Here is a 20,404-nt window from a genome sequence, read left to right on the forward strand (position 1 = left end):
CAAGATTTTTTTTTTTTTTAAGAATAGAATGAAAGTGACTGTTCCTTAGTGGCAGAATAAATGTAGTTTTTACTTAATATTTTAATAATGTGGAGATCTTGACATCTTCCACAATAGAAAATCTCCTTGTAGAAAGTGATTATAGAGTAATCTACCTATAGAGCATTTAACTGGTACAAAGAAGGGGGAAAAACAACAACAATTGGGTTAACCACTTACTCAGAATGCAGGACTGAGATCAGTTCCCATCAGCATAAATGAACAGTTTTAATAATATCTAGTTTTGCCAATATTTATCTGAGAAAGTAGGGGCATACCAGAGTCTCCTGCCACTGCAAATGAACTCCAGATGCATGCACCACATTGTGCACTTGCTTTGATGTGGGTACTGGGAAACTGAACCCAGGCCATCAGCCTTTGCATGCAATTGCCTTTAACTGCCGGGCCACCTCTCTGGCCATTATTCATCTGTTTTTGGTTGTTATTTTTTTTTTTTTTTGAGACACTGCATCATTTATCCCAGGCTAGCATAGAAATTATTACTTGGCTGAGGATAACCTTGATGATCCTTTCATTTCTTGAGTGCTGATACTGAAGACATGCACCACTACACCTGGTTATGTGGTGCTGGGGAACAAAGCTGGGGCTTCCTCCATGCTAGGTAGTCACACTCCCACCTGAGTGATATCATGCTCTCACTTTATATCCCATGGCAAGGTAGGCAAAACAGATTTTGTGATGACAGTCGTACAAAGTTTCAGCTGTTGAGATTGCATCTATTCAAGAATCTCCTCAACTTTCACAGAACTGGGTGTTGTAGTAAGTACTGTGTAGTACCACATAATGTCATTTCTTTTCATTATTTTTCATTATACATCTTATACAAATCTTGCCTTTTGAACATATAAAACATTTGACACCATATACTATGCTGATGCACAAAACTAGAAATAAAAGATTGAAAGTGTAGCTAAGGGGTAAAACACTTGCAAAATATATAAAACACTTTGGTATCAATTTGTAGCAACACCGAAATGGTATTAATATTAAAATATGTTAAATGAATGCCATGTGTGGTACTCTGAAGGTGGAATGTTTCCAATAAACCTCAGGTGTTTGTGCCCTTCCCTGCTCTGCCATGTTTTTCCTGTCACAATGAAACTTCCCTTCAAGACTGTGAGTTGAATAAACCTTTCCAACCATGAGGTGTTTTTAGTTATGTGTTTTGTCCCGGCAATGATAGGTAAGATGTACTTGCCATGAAATTGGAGATCATTAAAGTCATATTAATCAAGAATATAGTTGCCTAAATTAAATAACTTGAAAATAAATCTAGCAAATTATTTTAATACCATACTTAAGAATGAAAACAATAAATTGATTGAAGAGCCTGGGGAGATGCTCACTATGAAACCATGAGAACCTGAGTGAGTATGACAGCATGTATCTGTAATCCCAGTCCTGGGAGGCAGAGACTGGAGAATCCATCTCTGCAGCTTGCTGGCTAGCTAGTATAGATAGTGGAATCTGTGAGCTCCAATTTCAGTGAGAGATACTGTCTCAGAAAATAAAATGAAGCACAATTGAGGAAGACACAACATCAGCCTATGTCCTCCACACATATGTACATACTTTCACACACGCATCTGTACCCACACACAAACATGCATGCACACACACACACACACAAATTGTGTATTTCTTGCAGTTTAGTGCCACAAATCATCTTTTATAAAAAAAAGTGATATGCTCAATTGAATACATTGATTTTAAAATTTAGATTTAAATTATTTTTACAGCAAGTCCAATTTGCTACAATGTAGCTACTGAGAAAACAAAGAACATATCAAAGAATTATTTTTAAGATCATTTTCATTATATATATAGATAGATAGATAGATAGATAGATACCTATTTGTGTGTACACAAATGCACATATATGTGTATATGCATTTTCATTATATATGTGTGTGTTTGTATGTGTGGTTGCAAGGAGTGCTCAAGAGTCAACGGAGCATTAGCATCATATTGGTGACTGTTTCTACTGTAAGCCAGTTACCTTCAAAGTGTCTGGGAGAGAACCCTGAAGTAATGTATTTTTTCTGTGAAGAACCGGAAATGTTAAACATAATCATAAGGTTTTATTTGATAGTTTCAGAGAAAATTCAACTCAATATATTCCAATATCCAAAGGGAAAGTATGGTGGCCTGAACAATATGCTCTTGTTTTTGTCTCTTCATGAAGGGTAAATTGGGCAACTGAAAGTCAATGTCAAAGGCTAGAGAACTAAATCTGTGACCCTCATAATATTGTGGAAATGTATTTGTATGGAGCAGTATTAATATTAGAACTGGCAAAATCTTGATGAAGCACACAAACTGAATTGTGGGAATTCAAATAAGTAGGTTTTTTATGGAACATTGTCCACTTCATTCAAAAGTTCTGAAGACACAATTTTTTTCTCCTTCTTGTGCTTTCTTCTTATGTAAAAAAATATACATATATTTTGTTAGATTTGCATTATCCAAGTATTTTTGTATATTCTCTGAGACTGCTAAACCAACCTTACTTAACATAGCAAAGAGACATCTTTTGTACTGCTCTAAATATGTGAGGCTTATATTTTCCCAAATTAAGGGAATTTTGGTCCCAAAATTAACTAATTACTCATGTCTTAAAATTGGTTTTCTTTTTTTTAAAAAAATTTATTTATTTATTTATTTATTTGAGAGAAGGGGAGAGACAGATGAGATAATGAGCATTGCCAGGGCCTGTCTGGCTATTGCAAACGAACTCCAGATGCATGTGCCATCTTGTGCATCTGGCTTACCTGAAGATTGGGAAATAGAACCTGGGTCCTTAGGCTGCACAGGCAAGTGCCTTAACCATTTGCCATCTTTCCAACCTGAATTAATTTTTTTTCATATCTCCATGGGAACTGAATCCTCCAACTTCATGTCTGGTTTTTGTCTTTTTAAGGAATTTTTTTAATTTTGAAAGAATGTAAAAATACATTTTAATAGTAAATGTCTACGAAGTTTTTGTTTGTTTGTTTTTGTGTTGTTTTTCTAAGTAGGGTTTCACTCTAGCTTAGGCAGACCTGGAATTCACTATGTTGTGTCAGGGTGGACTCAAACTCACAGTGATCCTCCTACCTCTGCCTCCAAAGTGCTGGGATTAAAGGCGTACGCCACCACACCCAGCCTATGAAGTTTTAAAATATGTTATTTACTATCATTTGAAAGAAATATATTTATAAATTATCATTGTTTCATGTTTCAAGCTAACCGTTCTTGAAAGTACTATAACTAAGTCGTATGAGCTGAAGCAATAATCTGAAGAAAATTAATACAATCTGTATGTTAAATAGTTAACATTGTTTCTTATAAATATTACTTTCCATTTCAACATTTTTATATAAAACATTAACTTAATATTTTTCATAACCCAGAAATCAGTTAATAAGTTGAAAAAGTATACTTACATACAAGTATTTCTAAAATATACGATAATCTGCTCTTGGAACTGTTGATTCTGGTATACACTAAGAAAAAAAATCATACCCAGGCTGGAGAGATGGCTTAACAGTTAAGGCACTTGTCTGCGAATCCTAAGGACCCAGGTTAGATTCCCTAGTACCCATGTAAGCCAGAAACACAAGGTGGTACATGTGCCTGGAGTTCTTTGTAGTGGCTGGAGGCACTGGTGTGCCCATTCTCTCTCTCTCTCTCTCTGCAACCCCCTCTCAAATAAATAAACAAATTTTTTTTTTTAAAAAAATCATACAGATACCTGTTCAATGACAGAGCCTTCTGAGTACATTCCAAGACATTATACAGTCCTGTGGTCTACATGACATCCATGTAGATAACGTTTCAAGAGAGATACCCTGTTGGTTTTGACTGAATATTCATAAAATCTTTTTAAAGAGATAAGTGATACAGCTAAGTCTTATTCATAAGTTTTGAATTTGTACTGTTTCATCCCATGTACAAAACCATTTTTTTTCCTATAAATAGTTCTTTTGTGTGTGTTGGGGTTTGTAAAAGAAAGTTTTATCATGACATTTTGCTTCAGTGACTTTAAGACAAAATAAAAGTCCTAAACAACAACAACAAAATCACACAGAAAAGCACTGAGGAGGACAAGAGTGGCATCTCAGTGGTCAAGGTTGTGCTTAACATATGCAAAACCCTGCATTCAATACCAGCAGAAAATACACACACACAAAAGTCAAGGATATCATTCAAAATAAAAGAGAGACAGGAAGGGAACTTTGAAGTCTGTGTGGAAAATCTACAAGATACTGTGGATAAAGACTGTTTTAAGAATGAATCTAGAGGACTGCTCTGTTTTTGAGAGTCAGTCCTGTCAGCTCATGACCCCTTCCCTCAACAAAACCTTCCATCTTTGCCTCAGAGTGGTCTCCATGGTCTTGGTCACTCCTGAACCTCTTGCCCTCTTGGTTGGCCAGACCTCCTTTTTTCCTGACTGGACCACCGAGCTGCCATTTGACCCTCTGAAGGCCAAGGACCATGTCTGATACAGGCTCTCACACCCACCACGATTCGGCCTCACTGCGGTAAGTGGCCCTCTTGGGTTGGCCTGTCTCAGGTTTCACCCCTCCTCATGGAAGCTGTGCCAGCACACCAGGCTACACCCCTCGGCTGCTAGACCCCAACCCCAGGTCTCCAGAAAGATGCACTCTGGACACCTTGGGTCTCTCTCTCTCTGGTATACCATACCCTAAGAGATGCCTTTTGGTTTGGTTGCAACATCTTGGTGACACCCCTTCTCCCTTCCTCCTCCCCCTCCTGAGCTCTCATCTTCCACTGGCAGCTGCTTTCATCTTCCACAACCAGCAGCTTTTGCCATAGGGAGCAGAGTCTCCCTCCTCGCCCACTGTGGTGGTTTGATTCAGGTGTCCCCCATAAACGTAGGTGTTGTGAATGCTAGCTCCCCAGCTGATGGATATTTGGGAATTAATGCCTCCTGGAGGGAGTGTATTATTGGGGGCGGGCTTATGGGCTTTATAGTGTTTCCCCATGCCAGTGTTTGGCACACTCTCCTGTTGCTGTGGCCTGCCTTATGTTGGCCAGGGGGTGATGTCCACCCTCTGCTCATGCCATCGCTTTCCCCTGCCATCGTGAAGCTTCCCCTCGGGCCTATAAGCCAAAATAAATCTCTTTTTCCCAGAAGCTACTCTTGGTTGGGTGATTTCTACCAGCAATGCGAACCGGACTGCAACACTCACTAACAGGCTAAAAAGCCAACAGTTGCGACCAGTACAGCCACTGGCCACGTGCAAGGTGCAGGCCCTGTTCATCCTAATGGGCCAGGGGTCACATTGGTGCTCTATGTACACCCAGCTTAAGCTCTGGTTTATTTTGCCTCTCACCCTTGTTTTCCTCTTTCCCTGTCTTCTTAGGAACTTAAAGCCTCTGTGACTCTTGGATGGTATCTTTCTCTGCAACTCTGCTTGGCCACATCCATAAGCTGGACAATAAGTCCAAAGGCCTGAAAATGATACTTTTGATTTCCAAATTCTCATTGATCTGCCAATGTACAGGCAAATGGTACAAAGTACCCTATTTTTCACTCTGTCTGCAAGGCCTTCTCTCTGCTCTACCTGCCATTCTCACGAGGCCTCTCCAGCAAAGGTCTCAGGAATATGTTGTCACTCAACCCCTCCCCCATATTCATCCTCACTCTCTGCTTTTGACCCAGACACCACAGAGGACCTCACCCCAACAGATCCTCTGGCTCCTCCAGCTCGCTCAGCCTCTCCTGATATCCTGCCTGGTAACAAGGTTTGATTTTAATCTCCGGAGTTGTGAATAGAATAGAAATTTAAAATGGAATGCATAACTTCTGACTAAATGAATGAATGAGTATATGAAGGGAAATGGTTGTCTAGAGTCTACATGAAAAGTGCACTTGAAATGAATGTGTGTGTGTATGCATGTGGCTCACAGCCCTAAGGCTGCAGGATGATTTCTGTTCTGAGCAGTGCCATTTCACTGTGGGGATGTTTTCTACCAAGCCCACTATACGAGAACCAGGGAACTGTAAGCACAGGGAATCTCAGGATCCTGACCCCAGCATGATGATGAATGAATGCCACATCGCTATGGGAACTTCTTATAAGAAATTTGTAACTACTTTACATTTACTTTATCTTTCTATGCTTATATGGAAGTACTAACAGATAATACCCTCAATATTTATGTTTAAATTTAAAAGTACTCAATATTTTGTACACAAATTTCTAAAATTTCTAATGTTTAAATCTGCTTTCATAGTTTAAAAAATGTGTTTCAGGAAAATTATGAGAAGCAAAGTTGCAAAATCTATGTTTATTCTGGGTAAATACCATAAGTCAAATCCAATCTACTCTTTCTTTAAAAAAGTCATTTCAAAAGGCCTTTTGAGGGGAAAAATGGTCATATTAAAAGTGTTATGGTAAGAACAATATAAAAGTTTTTGTTGGTAGTTATGAGATGAACTGACTGAAAAATATAAACTGGAGAGAAAACCTTAAAATTCACTCATTAATATTCTCTCTGAAGTTTATTATATCTAAAACCCTGAAAAAAATATTTATTTTATGGTGAACACTTAGAAGAATCTAAGCAAAGTTTTGTTGTGATTTAAAATGTAATTCTTCAATTCCTCCAACAATCAATCTTACTTAATACTTTAGATTTCACTTACGTCATTACTGAACAAGTTTACCAAAATACCACAGAAAGAATTATAGAGTTGGTTAAGGCTCAAACAGCTAAAGATTGTGTCATAAAACTTTTGTGTATATTAAGATGTTAAAAATATTTCTTTTTGGCTCAGCAGTTGAAGGTACTTATTTGCAAAGCCAGATGCACATAGTGGGGCACACATTTGGAAACTGTTTGCAGTGACACGTGGCTCTGGCATGCCCATCAGACTTGTCTCATTTTTTCATTAAACCTTGTCAGCTTAATCCAGTTCCTCTATTCTTTGGGTATATTAAATATAGCTAAATTAATTTCAAAAACTAACTTATAGATTAATGAACATCTTATTTAGCTTTTAAAAGTGCTAAATGTCCTCCTCATTATGTGTGTGTGTGTGTGTGTGTGTGTGTGTGTGTGTGTGTTTGTTATATAAAGGTATCCCACCTCTAAATTTAAAAAATTATAACAGTTTTCATGTCTTCATATTTAAGCCAAAAATGTCACTACATAATATAGATTTCTTATTTATTTTAAATTCTGCTAGCAGATCTTTTGTTCATAGTTTACTCTTTCTAGCCTCATGGCCTTAAATATGTAAACTCTACTTTTTTGTTAATATCAGACTTTTCCAGATATCAGAATATTGCAATTTGGTTTATACAAAGTCCAAAATGTTTAGCTATCAATAAGCATGCATCATCATGGTTCTTGCTTGTTCATGCTGGTTTTGCTAGATGATAATCACTGAGGTTATAATCTAAGTCTTATAACAAGTGACTTACTGTGATTTTGTTCTTAGAAAAGCTTAAAAGCTCCCCATGTCTTAAAAAATCCACTGTAGCCAGGCGTGGTAGCACACACCTTTAATCCCAGCACTCAGGAGGCAGAAGTAGGAGGATTGCCATGAGTTTGGGGCCACCCTGAGACTACATAGTGAATTCTAGGTCAGCCTGAGCTAGAGTGAGACCTTACCTCAAACAAACAAACAAACAAAATCCACTGTATACAAACAATGTTAATATAGTTTGTCTAAGCCTCATTTCACAGTCATAAATACTTCTTTAGTTAGTTCTTAAAAATGTTTAATGGTAAAAAGTACTTATTTAAGAAATTACCTTGTGACTGTCATACTGTCTCTAATGTAACTCAACAATGACCAAGATTTTATTTTATTCTTGAGGTATGTATAATCAGTCACAGTCAAGGTTTACCTTAATTAATTGTCTCATTTCTGATATCTTAAGTGCATTGCTTATAGAGATAATGATACTTAAAATGTAGAAATACAAACAATGTTAATATAGTTTGTCTAAGCTTCAGGTAACAGCCATAAATATTTCTTTAGTTATGAATAATCAGTCTCAGTCAAGGTTTCACTTAATTGTCTCATTTCTGGTATCTTAAGTTCATTGCTTATAGAGATATTGATACTTAAAACATGTTTCCTGCCCTAGAAAAATAATCTTAAATTGCTGTTCTACTTCCAGTTTGGGGGGTAATTGATGCTTACATTGGTATACAGACTGACCAAAGCTGTTTTCTAACACAGATGCTAAGTTTTTATACTGTCTTGTCTTCTTCCTGGCATACAATTTCTAGATTAAATCAATTGCCTTAAAGTTATTGATAAAAATATTGTTTGCGGGGCTACTAAAATGTTCTACCTATTCTTATAGCTGACAGATACTTAAAAGACAAAATGTGTATGCTTTCCATGTCCCAGATATAGCTTACAGTGTCACCTGACAACTAAACTTAAATATTAATCAGAATGATTTAAAACTATTGTCTCTCTCTAACCAGATCTGCTTTGCTAACCAGACAGAAGGGACAATAAAAGAGCTTGTTACTCTTGCTCTGTACCCTTTTTAACTAATCTGCTTTGCTAATCAGATAAATACAGTCTCTCTGAGTGAGTAATAACCATATGTAGAAGCCAAAATCAACTGGAAACATGGGAGTTAATCGGATAACCAACATTTTGGTTCCTGCTCCTGAGTCAAAAGGCCACAGGAGATGATGGGACATTTGAACTTCTAGCCTCTGGTAAGTTGCCTGTCTTCTTGGTAAGAGAGGATGTGGAGACCCAGAAATGAATTCCAAATCAGCATATCTGCAACAGGAGAGTCACATTGGAGGAAAATCAGTCCTCAAGGCTTCCCAAAAGAGGGAGGGCCACTTGTTTAGCACAGCCTTGACTTATCCTAGCAGATGACAATGCTGAGAGTCATAGAACTCCTCACAGGTCCCTTCAAGTCTCTCCTACAGAGCCATTATTGATCTCCAAAGCATACAATTAATTCTGGCAGCCCACGTGGTCTTAATAACCCAATAAGAAAAATATAACAATATAAACAATAATTCAGACTAATAGATTCCTCTGTCTGATGCTGACTTACAATATTAGTCTCAAACATTAACTCATGCCTTCTGCCTCTGCCTCTGCCTCTGCCTGTCCTTGATTGACTTCACCTACCCTGACTCCAGCTCCTCCCACTTGCTATTCCTCAGGCCCTCTCTTTCCTTAGCACTTACCCTATCTCATCCAGGGATAAGTACATTGCCACACCAATGGGCACTCTCAAACAAACCCTCTTGTGTTCCTACTCTTCCCCTGACCCCAAAATGCCCCTCTGACCTCCTCTCTCTTGCCTCTGAATACTTATCCAACCTTTACACCTGATGTTTTGACAAGAGTAACAAGCTCCTTTATTCTCCCTTCTGTCTTCTCACGGGGTGCACAGAGCCCATCTCCCTCACCTTCTCTATAACAACTGTCGGCCAGCAACTACCCATATCCAGACATGTTAGCCAGATGCACAAGGTGGCACATGCATCTGGAGTTCATCTGCAGTGGCTGGAGGCCCTGGTGTGTCCATTTTCTCTCTTTCCCTCTTTCTGTCAAATAAATAAATAAAAATAAACATCACATCTGTACTGGACATGTACTTTTTCACCCATCCATTCTTCCCTAAACAATGTAGTATAATGATCTTTCTTTAACATTTATATTTGGCTTTAATAATCTAAAGTGATAAAAGTATATAAGAGGATATAAGTAGGTTATGTATTACATAAGGGATTTAGTGCTCATGGAGATTGATATCTTCATGGGATTCTGGAACCCATTATCAGAAAGTATAAAATATTCCATGTCCAGTACAGTTACGTTCTTCTATCGAATAATTTTTAAAGTGTGCATCCATATCACCCAGTAGTTTAATAACCTCTTGTGCACATTGGAGATGCCAAAGGAAGTGGAGTCTATTTCCATGGTATGTTTTATAGCTGAAAAAGGGAAAATACAAACTAAGCTCAGATAATTATATTGTTATATGTGATTCAGGTAGGCTTCATTCACATGTTACATTTTTTAATACAACAGTAAATCAAAAAATTAATAAAAATATTGCAAGAAATAAAATTTGATGGTAGGTGAAGTAGAGTACAATTGACATTTCAGGTCAAAGGTACTATTATATTTGTTTCCAAAAATCAATGGATATTGTAATGTTTTTATAACATTTTTGTGTTCAAAAATTTTTAGGCCCACTGTATTGGTCCATACTTGTGATCAAGGCAAATGAAAGGCAAAGGGTAGGGTTTATAGGTTTGAAGCCACCCTGAGCTGTGTAATAAACCCTGTCTCAAAGTAAAAGTTAAGAAATTTTAGGTCATGGATCAGTTTCTGATGTAAATTTTAAAATAGCATTATATAAATATGAAAAGCAGATATAAAATTTATGTTTAGGTTTTAGCAACAGTACAATTAAAGCAAATACAAATAGTTGGAGAGATTTGAGATATTAAAGCCTTACTGCATTGTTTCTTTTCCCAGGTCATCTTGCTACTTCTGTTTTTCTTCCTCCACACTGTGTAGTGAATTGATAAGATCTTGGTCTGTGTTTTCACTATAATTAGACTGAGAAAACACATAAAATACTTTACAAAATATTGTTTCTTATTTCTTCAAAATATTATTTCTGAGAGTTTGTGAGTAATGTGATTAAAATGGCTTAGTAATTGTTGTAAACCTGATGAGAATAAGGAAAGAATACAGAAGAATAACTTTTTTTTTTCTTTTTAAACTTTTTTGTTCATTTTTATTTATTTATTTGAGAGTGACAGACAGAGAGAAAGAGGTAGAGAGAGAAAGAGAGAGAATGGGCGCGCCAGGGCCTCCAGCCACTGCAAACGAACTCCAGACGCGTGCGCCCCCTTGTGCATCTGGCTAACGTGGGACCTGGGGAACTGAGCCTCGAACCCGGGTCCTTCGGCTTCACAGGCAAGCGCTTAACCGCTAAGCCATCTCTCCAGCCCCAGAAGAATAACTTTTAATAAGAGTTCAACTTCACTTATATTTTCATCATTTTTTCCGTACATTAAATTGCAATAATTTATTTGATAAAAATACAAGATTTTACCCATAAGGTTTATAAAAGAACAAAATATGCTTACACTTACATTTTAATGTCTAAAACATACTCTATAATTGTTTTTCTAATAGTTCTAGATACCTCAAGATTTTTAAATTATAATTTACCCTGATATTTTTTTGAAAATGACTGTCTGGTTCTCATATTTTTCATTCTCATCTGACTTTGGAAGGAGAAATACTCTCATTTTCTGTCCACATTCCTCCAGGAGTTTCTATTTTTTATCCCTTTGCAATTAAGTTTGGCTATAAGGTTAGGTGTTTTCCTTTGTACAGAATGGAGGCCTGACTCTTTCAGCTCCCATAAAGCCCTGCTAACCTTTTATTGAACGTTAACATTTGTATATACATGTCTTCATCTATAAATCTATTTTAAAAACTTTGTACCCAATTTAAGTAAAGTCAGATTTTCAAATTAACAATTCCAGTACAAAAAGATGAGAATCATTAAGGCCACTTAAAAGCCTTCTTCTGTTTTATTTGCCAGCAAACTTCTAAGAGAGACCACACTTTCTCTCTGTCACACCATTCTGACTACATTTCAAATTGCAGCAGCCCATGATGTTTAATTCTGTCCTTTCCGGTTCACTTTAAAATTGTCTGCCTCCCCCTATGAAACCAACATTTGCAACCTTAAACTCTTAAGTAAGTTCATTTCTATTTCTTCCTTCCAAATCCCTTCTGTTGGTCAATAATTTTAAAAGACATTATATATGAGGTTTATATCCACAGATGAATAATCTCATATATTTTATGTACATTCTTATTGGTATTAGTTGATAGTGATTTTCTAAATTGGGGGTCAGAGCAACATGTAGGGTGCTGGATAGCATACTTTTTCTGATTATCTGTTATAACACCAGACTTTTCCATGAGGATATTATCAATTGTTTGTTTTTGTCCCATTGAATAATTTTCCTTTCTATACACACATGGCCTTGTCACAGTTTTATTCTGATCTTCCTTTCTTACACATACCAAACTATATCATTTGGAGAATTGACTCAGCTAGACCTATGTCTTATTCATGATTCAGACTCCTTTTTTAATTTTAAATCATTTACAGGTTACTTTCCATTCAAGATGGTTTACAACATGAACATAATATAATTACACATCATTGAAGACACAGCCAGATTTTGTGCTGGGATTCAGTTATATGCTATGGTCAATTTGTTAAAATTTTGCATATTATAATAAGAAATTATATGAAAATAAGATATAACATCAAATATGTTGGTTTAGTAGTAACATCTGTACAAAGAGAAGTATACAAATGAAACAGCCCAATATATAAGGGACATGTCACTCAAGATTACTCATTAAGTGCAGATGCACAAGGTGGCATTGGGGTCTGGAGTTCGTTTGCAGTGGCTTCAGGCCCTGCCACACCCATTCTCTCTCTCTCTCAAATAGATAAATAAGAAACAAAATACAAATTAAAAAATATATTTAAAAAATTAAAGTAATTTTAACAATTCAGACTCTTTACCAGATTATCTGAACTTGATTTTCTCTGCTGTGGGGAGTTATAAAATGAGCACTTTCTGATCTTCCTGCCTCCTGCTCTTCAGCAGTTTCCTACCTGTGTGCGCCACCACAACTGGCGAAATGAGCACTTTCAGTAGAAGTTATGAGACAGAGCTTGAGGCAGTGGAATGCTGTATTACATTACATTTCTGTTTCTCTTTTTCCTCTCATTCAAATTTGATTCACAGCAGAGATTTCAAAGTGCATAAAATTTTTATGTCATATGCCTAGTGCAGTTCCTTTGCAATAACCAGAAACCTCATATTATATTTATCTAAGCTTATTGGGTTTGGGATATGCTTCATGTTTTCCTTTTTAATATTGTTTGTGGGTAGGGTCTCACGCTAGCCCAGGCTGACCTGGCACTCACACTATGGATGCAGGCTAACCTCAAACTCACAGCAATCCTCCTACCTCTGCCTCCCAAGTGCTGGGATTAAAGGTGTACACCATGTATGCCACTATGCCTGGCTTCATTTTTAATATTATAATATATTTCTATATGACACTTACAAAGAAGATGTTTTAACATGCTAGGGATATAAATTCCCACAATAGGACTAATTCAAAATGCCAAAACCTTGTGTATAAAGGACAGGTGTAATGCTTCACCTCAAAGCTTAGGATTTCTATCATTTCATAGAACATTTTATTTAGCAAGTCTTCAACTAATGCTTTCACTTAAATTATTGAAATTAGTACCAGCTATAGTATGCACTGCCTTGAGCTGTAAAGATTTTTTAACTGCCAGATGTATACTTCTTCGGTTACACAGAACTCTTCTTATCAAGAGATACAGTTCTTTTAAATCTTTCTCATGATTCTTAGCATTATTTGATGAACTAATCCTTACAAAGAAAACATGTATTCTGGGGAAATAGTACATCAAATGCAAAGTAAAAGCCATTCCTCAATGTTTCTAGAAATACTTCAACCAACCTTTTTGTTCTATCTCCCAAAAAGTCCAAGAAGAATGTAGCTTCCCCTACAAATGGTCAGTGTACATTGTCACTGTTACCTGAAAAAATGACATTCTCTAATTGTTCTAGTAAAAACATGGCCATATTTTGTTTATACCTCTTTCTCAATTTGTACATTTAATATTTTTTTCTCATTTTTGAGCACAGCATTCTCATTTCATGAATGAACTAGTAAGACTCTGGTCCTTTGATCTTTATCAGAAAAGTATGGAAACTCAACTAATAAAATGATTTGCAAAATCAGTTAATTATCATCTAACAACTTATAGATTTAATCAGTCACTTAATGTGTGTCCTTTTAAGGAATTCAACTGCATTTTGTCTAAGAAACTGAAGATTGTCTGCTGGACAGATAATTATTTACTTATAATTAAATAAATTTCATATACTATTATGCACAGGCTTTACACAACTTTTCTGTGCATCAAGAGGAAGAAAATTCCATCAGAGCTAGAAGCCAATGTGCACTGATTAGAATGGATTTGGTGTGTGTGTGTACATGTTTATGTTTGTTGACATGTACATGACCTACCTTGTATGTAGAGGACAGAGAAAGGCTTTGGGTGCTGGTGCGCAACTTCCTCATTATTTGAAGTAGAGTCCCCTGTTGTTCACTACATTCTCTAGGCTAGCAGCCCCATGAGCTTCTGGGAAATTCTCCTTTCTGTACTTCCCTTCTCAGTGTAGCTGTGTTATGGCTTCATATCCCCACCACAGTCCAGATTTTATTTGGATTCTACAGATCCACATTCTGCCAGTCATTGCATGACAAGTACATTATTCACTGAGCCATATTTTAATAATGGTGATGCATAATACACATGAGATACTATTTATTTATATTTTATTCATTTCATTCATATGAATATACTCATTTGCCTTACTTCCCTTGTGACAATATATGGTGAGTTTTTAGATGGATATTACCTACTGGGTCACAAATAATGGACTTTTATTCTTTCCTCAACTGATACACTTCATCAATGTTAAGTCAATGACTAGAAATCAAGTTTTGAGGCTTCCTGTGAATGCAATCATATGGTCAGATATCATATGTACCATAGAGCTGGCATAATGAGCATTTTGTTTTGTTTTGGTTTTTCGAGGTAGTGTCTCACTCTGGCTCAGGCTGACCTGGAATTCACTATGTAGTCTCAGGATGGCCTTGAACTCATGGCGATCCTCCTACCTCTTCCTCCCAAGTACTGGGATTAAAGGTGTGCACCACAACTCCAGGCTTGAGCACATTTATATGAGATTCTGGGTAGGAATACTATAAATAAGTTTGAATATGATAGTTTCTATTTAAAGGTTATTGGTTTTACTGCCATATTAGTTATCAAGTATTTATATGAAGGAAAAATAGCCATAAATAAACTTGACTTAAAATTTTTCAATATTTTCATTCTGGGTCAGATGGCAGTGTAGGAACCATGTCAAAACAGCCCAGGGGAGGGGGTAATAAGCCAAAAAAATACCCCAGAAAAATATACTCTTCTATGGAAAAGTGAAAGAGTATAAAAAATTGTCGAGAATTATGCTAGAGACTTCCGGTTAAGATGGCGGCGTAGGAACCACGCCAAAGCAGCCTGGGGGGAAAAAAGACCAAAAAACCTCAGCAAAATAAACACTTTTACTAAAAAGTGAGGTGTATAGGAAATTGAAGTGGCAGCAGAGAAGTAAGAGAGATCCAGAGCATCCAGAGCCTGCACAGGCCGGCAAAAGTGGCCCCGGCAGCTCCGCCAACCACGACGGCGGCGGGGCGCACCAGAAAGCCGCCAGACTCGGCTCCAGCCATAGGAAAAACCAGGTGCGGGATTTTCTCCTCACACCGCGCTCTCCGCAACTCAGGAAACAGGAAGGGAGAGCGGCAGCGAGCAGCTGCGGCTCCCTCCCCTCCCCCACCACCTGAGCCCAGCTCCAGTGAACAGAGCAGCGTCCCGGGACCCGGCCACGCCAACCTGAGCCAACAGAGGGACCCAAGCAGGAGCAGAGTTCAGCACCAACATCAGCAGCTCCGGAACCGGTACCAGCGGCCCCAGCAGCAGCAGACCCAGAAGCGGCAGCAGCGGCAGACCCAGAAACAGCAGCAGTTCCAGCAGCGGGGATGCTGATCTGCAGGGCCACAGTTGCCAGGCTTGGGTTGCCCCGCAGGAAAAGCCAGTGCCCAGCTCCAGAAATCAGAACAGCAGCCCGACGACCCAGGCAGCAACTTGACTGAGACCAAACTCATCCCAGGTAACTGGGTTTGCACCAGGGAAGGGTCTCACTTGGTCACAAGCTGTCTGGGATCCCTCAACAGACCAGAAATCTTACCTCTATGTTGATCTGGCATACATACTTGGGGCTGTTTTTGACTGAATGGGTAGTATTTAGTTAACTTTTAGAATCTACCTGTGTTTTATTCCACTCAGCCTACTTGAATACTCCCATAGCAGGGAAGTTCAACTCCTAGGAGCACCTTTGTAGATACTCTCAGAGTCTTAAGAGCCACATCTAACACCTTAAGCTCCTACCCTGAAAATATATAACATCAAATCAATTGATACAGCTAAGAATACCCAACTAGCTAGAAAATGCAAGCATTAACTTAATCCAAGATGCAAAAATATATACATTATATAACAAGAAACAATAAAAAAAGCAAGACGATATAAATCCACCTAAAAGTATTAATGCATCAGAAATGACCTCCAGTGAGAACGAGTTAGAGGAAATGCCTGAAAAAGATTTCAAAAGAATGATTGTAAATATGTTCAAAGAAGTCAGAGAACAAATCAAAGAAGTCAAAGAGGAACTTAAAGAGGAAATCAAAGGAATCAAAGAAGATGCAGGACACCAATTTCATGAAATAAAGAAGGCAATACAAGACATAAATAAGGAAATAGAAATAATAAAGAAAAACCAGTCAGAATTACTAGCAATGAAGAACACAGTTAATGAAATTAAAAAAAAAAAAAAACTCTGTAGAAAATCTCACCAGTAGAATGGATGAAGGAGAGGACAGAATATCTAAGCTAGAAGACCAGGTGGTAGATCTACTACAGGCCAAAAAAGAGAAAGACAAACTTATAGAAAAGTATGAGTGGGAATTTCAAGATATTTGGGACATTATGAAAAGATCAAATATTAGAATTCAGGGCATAGTAGGAGAAGAATTCCACTCCAAAGGCATAGTAGGTGTCTTCAACAAAATCATAGAAGAAAATTTCCCCTAAATTGGGAAAGAGGTGCCAATACAGATACAGGAAGCCTTTAGAACCCCAGCCAGACAAAACCCAGAAAGAACCTCTCCTCACCATATTATAATCAAACTTCCAAACACACACACCAAAGAAAAAATATTGAAAGCAGTTAGAGAGAAAAATCAAGTTACCTACAAAAGTAAGCCATCAGGATTACAGCAGATTATTTAACACAAACTTTTAAATCCAGAAGGGCTTGGGGTGTATATATATTCCACGTTCTGAAAGATAACAACTGTCAACCAAGGTTACTTTATCCTGCAAAGTTATCCATTCAAATAGATGGAGAATAAGGACATTCCATGAACAAAGCAGGTTAAAGGAGTATTTGAAGACAAAACCAGCTCTACAGAAAATACCTGATAGAATCCTCCATGCTGAAGAAAAGGAAAAGCACACATATAAGGAACCTAGAAAAAACAAGCAATACTCAAATACTAGTTAACTGAAGAAAGCACAGGTAGAACCAGAACCACAAAAAAAAAAAAAAAAGGCAAACATAAATACACACCCTTCAATAATATCACTTAATATCAATGGCCTGAATGCACCAATGAAAAGACATAGATTTGCAGACTGGGTTAAAAGCAGGATCCTACAATTTGTTGTCTCCAAGAAACTCACCTTTCTACAAAGGATAGACATTACCTTAGGGTGAAAGGTTGGAAGACAGTGTTTCAAGTAAATGGGCCTAGAAAACAAGCAGGGGTTGCTATCCTAATATCGGACAGGGTAGACTTTAGTCCAACATTATTCAAGAAAGATAAGGAAGGTCACTTTATATTGGTTAAGGGCACACTCCAACAGGAGGACATTACAATCCTAAACATATATGTACCTAACATGGGGGCTCCCAAATTTGCCAAACAAACACTATTAGAACTAAGGTCACAGATAACACCAAACACAGTGGTGGTGGGTGACTTTAACACCCCACTCTCATCAATTGACAGGTCATCCCGGGACAAAATAAACAGAGAGGCAACTGGACTAAATGAGGTCATAGAAGGAATGGACTTAACAGATATATACAGGACATTTCATCCAAAGGCTACAGAATATACATTCTTTTCAGCAGCACATGGAACATTCTCTAAAATAGACCATATATTAGGACACAAAGCAAATCTTAACAAATTCAGGAAAATTGAAATAAATCCTTGCATTCTATCTGACCACAATGGAATTAAACTACAAATCAGTAGCAAGAAAGGCTATAGAGCATACACAAAATCATGGAAACTAAACAATACACTACTAAATGATGAATGGGTCAATGAAGAAATCAAAAAGGAAATCAAAAAATTTACAGAGCCAAATGATAATGAGAACACAACATACCAAACTCTCTGGGACACAATGAAGGCAGTTCTAAGAGGTAAATTTATAGCCTTAAGTGCCTATATTAAGAAATTAGAAAGGTCGCAAGTAAACGACCTAATGCTTCGCCTTAAAGCCTTGGAAAAAGAAGAACAAGGCAAACCAAAAATCAGTAGATGGGAAGAAATAATAAATATTAGGGCAGAAATTAATGAAATAGAAACAAAAAGAACCATCCAAAGAATTAATGAAACAAAGAGTTGGTTCTTTGAAAGGATAAACAAGATTGATAAACTCTTAGCAAATCTGACCAAAAGAAAGAGAGAAGAGACACAAGTCAATAAAATCAGAGATGAACAAGGTAACATCACAACAGATTCCAGAGAAATTCAAAAAATCATAGGGACATACTATAAAAGCATATACTCCACAAAGTATGAAAATCTGAAAGAAATGGATGATTTCCTTGATCTATATGACCTACCTAAATTAAATCAAAATGAGATTAATCACTTAAATAGACCTATAACAAACATGGAGATCCAAACAGTTATCAATAATCTCCCAACTAAAAAAAGCCCAGGCCCAGATGGATTCACTGCTGAATTTTACCAGACTTTTAAGGAAGAGCTAACACCATTGCTTCTTAAGCTCTTCCTGGAAATAGAAAAAGAAGGAATTCTACCAAACTCCTTCTATGAGACCAGCATCACCCTGATACCAAAACCAGGCAAAGATAGAACAAAAAAAGAAAATTACAGACCAATCTCCCTCATGAACATAGATGCAAAAATTCTCAACAAAATATTGGCAAACAGAATACAAGAATATATCAAAAAGATCATTCACCCTGACCAAGTAGGCTTTATCCCAGAGAAGCAGGGATGGTTCAACATACGCAAATCTATAAATGTAATACATTACATAAATGGGTTGAAGGACAAAAATCACATGATCATCTCATTAGACGCAGAGAAAGCATTTGACAAAATCCAACATCCCTTCATGATAAAAGTCCTACAGAGACTGGGAATAGAAGGAACATATCTCAATATAATAAAGGCTATTTATGACAAGCCTACAGCCAACATATTACTAAATGGGGAAAAACTGGAAGCTTTCCCACTAAAATCAGGAACAAGACAAGGGTGTCCACTGTCCCCACTTTTATTTAATATAGTTTTGGAAGTCTTAGCCATAGCAATAAGGCAAGAGACACACATAAAAGCGATACAAATTGGAAAGGAAGAGATCAAGTTATCATTATTTGCAGATGACTTGATTCTATACATAAAGGACCGTAAAGACTCTACTAGCAAACTGTTAGAGCTGATCAAAACCTACAACCATGTAGCAGGATACAAAATAAATACACAGAAATCAGTAGCCTTCATATATGCTAACAACAGACACACAGAGATTGAAATCAGAGAATCACTCCCATTCACAATTGCATCAAAAAAAATAAAGTACCTTGGAATAAACCTAACAAAGGAAGTAAAGAATCTATACAATTAGAACTTTAAAACACTCAAGCGAGAAATTGCAGAAGAGACTAGAAAGTGGAGAAACATCCCTTGTTCCTGGATTGGAAGAATCAATATTGTGAAAATGGCAATCTTACCAAAAGCAATCTACACATTTAATGCAATTCCTATCAAAATTCCAAAGGCTTTCTTCATGGAAATAGAAAAAACAATCCAAAAATTCATTTGGAATCACAAAAAGCCTCGAATATCTAAAATAATACTGAGCAACAAAAATGAGGCTGGTGGTATCACCATACCTGATTTTAACCTATACTACAGAGCCATAGTAACAAAAACAGCATGGTACTGGCACAAAAACAGACATGTAGATCAGTGGAATAGAATAGAGGACCCAGATGTAAGCCCAAGTAGCTATAGCCACCTGATATTCGATAAAAATGCCAAAAATACTTATTGGAGAAGAGACAGCCTCTTCAGCAAATGGTGTTTTGAAAACTGGATATATATCTGCAGAAGGATGAAAATAGACTCTTCTCTCTCGCCATGCACAAGAATTAAAGACCTTAACATCAGACCTGAAACTCTGAAACTGGTAGAGGAAAAAGTATGGGAAACCCTTCAACATATTGGTCTTGGCAAAGACTTTCTGAATACAACCCCAATTGCTCAGGCAATAAAACCACAGATTAA

The sequence above is a fragment of the Jaculus jaculus genome, chromosome 1, assembly GCF_020740685.1.
Source record: "Jaculus jaculus isolate mJacJac1 chromosome 1, mJacJac1.mat.Y.cur, whole genome shotgun sequence".
NCBI lineage: Eukaryota > Metazoa > Chordata > Mammalia > Rodentia > Dipodidae > Jaculus > Jaculus jaculus.